Source organism: Salvia splendens, chromosome 14, assembly GCF_004379255.2.
Source record: "Salvia splendens isolate huo1 chromosome 14, SspV2, whole genome shotgun sequence".
In the NCBI taxonomy this organism is placed as follows: Eukaryota; Viridiplantae; Streptophyta; class Magnoliopsida; order Lamiales; family Lamiaceae; genus Salvia; species Salvia splendens.
The window spans coordinates 11,872,987-11,876,083 of NC_056045.1; the positions used below are offsets into that span (position 1 = coordinate 11,872,987).

General features: G+C 34.1%; 1 long non-coding RNA gene across 1 annotated transcript; it reads left to right on the forward strand.

Annotated features, from left to right (window-relative positions):
* The first annotated feature begins 1,281 nt into the window (after nucleotides 1–1,281).
* LOC121765951 lies at nucleotides 1,282–2,758 on the forward strand. The gene is made up of 2 exons (XR_006042874.1): nucleotides 1,282–1,452; nucleotides 2,053–2,758. It is a non-coding gene; the product is annotated as an uncharacterized LOC121765951 (long non-coding RNA).
* The last annotated feature ends 339 nt before the right edge of the window (nucleotides 2,759–3,097 follow it).

The window sequence follows — 3,097 nt, forward strand, 5'->3', positions numbered from 1 at the left end:
CATTAATAACAAATTATAAAACGATACGAATAATTCACCAAATTGTCACGAGTAATGGATGTTATTAACTATATAATGCACAATATGTGAACTGCAATGCATACGAATAAGATGTACCATGTTATGATGTTTGACACACGTTTCTTGTTTCCCCTAAGGGTTTAATAAGCTTAGGGGCTAGGGTATAGTACGTAGACATTACTAACAAATTGTTGTTATTGGAATATACGTATGTGCATTATTTGGTTTAGTTAGTGCATTATTTGGCTGTTAATTGTCATTATCTCAGTATATTATGCATTATTAGAGGTATTGTGCATATTGTTAATCAACGGATTGAAGATTACATACGTGCATTTAGTAATGTCTACGTACTATACCCTAGCCCCTAAGCTTATTAAACCCTTAGGGGAAACAAGAAACGTGTGTCAAACATCATAACATGGTACATCTTATTCGTATGCATTGCAGTTCACATATTGTGCATTATATAGTTAATAACATCCATTACTCGTGACAATTTGGTGAATTATTCGTATCGTTTTATAATTTGTTATTAATGCGTACGTACTATACCCTAGCCCCTAAGCTTATTAAAGCCTTAGGGGAAACAAGAAACGTGTGTCAAACATCATAACACAGCACATCTTGTTCGTATGCATTGCAGTTCACAAATTGTGCATTATATAGTCAATTATATCCATTACTCGTTACCATGTGAAGATTACATACATGTCTACGTACTATACCCTAGCGCCTAAGCTTATTAAACCCTTAGGGGAAACAAGAAACGTGTGTCAAACATCATAACACAGCACATCTTGTTCGTATGCATTGCAGTTCACATATTGTGCATTATATAGGCAATTATATGCATTACTCGTGACCATGTGGTGCATTATTCATAGCGGTTTCCAGCCATTATTAGATTACTATTGTACCCTCATAATGCACAAAATAGGACAAATAATGCAACACGGGATTAATTACCCAATGTTGATCTTGACCGTCCATTTCTCTAATCTAATGGCTGATATTAAGAAGGAAAAAGGAGGAAATATAGGAAAAGGAAATGAATACATCCATATATATATATATATATTAAGGTTGTGTTAAAATGACAGCACCATTTAATATAACACCATACCACTAATATCAGCCCTAGGATCTGAAAATCGAACAATTGCTAAGCTGTCATGTGGCAGCTCATTTTATTTTTCTTTAATCAAATTAAAAGGCTGAAGGGCATAATAGGAATTCTCTCTTATAATTCATCTTCACATCATTCACGTCAATTTCCTTATCATTCTGAACCCAATATCACGCTAGATGCTGCAAATCACCAAACCAATCTCGATTTTGATTCTCAATTAGGCAATATCTAGCTCCAAATTACACGCGATCTGTTCAATCCAGTTTGAATTCATCTCAGTTCGAGCTATCAATCACACGGTCGGTTCAATTAATTTCAATTTGATTTCTCTAGAATTGCAAGCGATTTCTCTGTAATCACACCACCCGTGCAATCACTTTTTGTGCTGTCTGCAATTCACTCCACAAATTCGTTCGAATATGGGTGAATTGATGATCAACTTTAATTTGGATTTTTTTTCCAGAATGTGAGCTTTGTCAGATTATCAATTCTCCATCGATTTTTCACGTGTTGTTGCGATGTGGATTATTTAGATTCAGTGATGGATTATTTGCCGAATTTGTCAAATTGAGGAGTAGTTTGTGATTTTGATTGACGAGAAGTTTTTGGTAGAGTATTGTTCTGTTTCTGTTTCTGTTTATGTTTCTGTTTAGTAGTTTATATATTGCAGTCAATACTATCTGAACTAATTCGGCTTATGTTTTGTCATATGGTTGCGTAATTTTCTATTTCATAAGGCGTAATGCAGAATATTGACCTATGATTTATGGCAATGCTCTGTTTCTGTATTTCGTATTTTGTATGCAATAATCGATGATTTAAGTATAACATGTTGTTGTTCTACTTATTGTATATTGCAGGTAATTATATCTAAACTAATTCAGCTCATGTTTTGTCAGTTGATCCAGTTGTATTTGTATGTGTGCTAGCATGCCCCAGCGAACTCTGGCCATATGTTGGTAAGAAAGTCGTTACATTAGATGAGGGCTTTGGCTTTTATGAAGGTTAGCCGATGTTGTTCGTGGACCAGCTCGAAGTTTGGGACAAACTGAAATTCCATCAGATCCAAAGCAGCTCTCAAAGAATAAAGTTGTTGACATTTTTTTCAGTTACATGAAAAAATTTGATGGTGATAGTGCGATAATTGATTCTTTTTCAGTTGGAATTGATGAGCTTGGGAATAGTCTTTTGACAAGAATCAATGAACTATCTTCAGCAGACAAGGGTACCATAGTTAAAGATTTCTATTTTATTGAAAAGTTGGCTGTGGTTGAAGTACAACCACCATCAGTTGTGTCGACCAAAGGTTCGGCAAGTGATTCTAATAGTCGTTTGGTGTCCGTGAAGGAGAAGGCTATAAAGTTGAACAACAAACCATTGCGTCGGTGTAAAAAATGTGGAGAATTAGGTCACCATGACTCTAGGAACTGTGGCCGACAAGAGGGAAAATAAAATTGTTAGTTCATTTTTTCATTACCATATTGCAATCTTATACATTGTATATTGCAGTATTAGTATCGCCATATTGCAGTCTTAATGTAACGATTGCAGACCACACTATTTGTTTCAATCTATTATTTCCAGAAGGATTAATTATTAATTTTATACTATTGTTTCCAGGTTGCCTTCCATTTCAGTAATAAGTGTAACTTCAATCCTTTTTAATTACAATTTTTTACATTATCATATTGTTGTGTTGTTCAATGAATGTTGCAATTTTGTTCAATGAATGTTGCATTACATGGCTATATGAGTTGCAGTGCACCTAATAACAATATTATGTATAATGTTGAGACACATTATTTACCTATATTTAATCTCAAGCATGCAAGCATTTTATAATTAACTGAAATCAAAACAACTACAGAAAAAAAGGCAATCAAATTAAGTCACCCACATTGTCGACACCAAAACAAAACTACAAAACTACATGTTTCAGTCCTG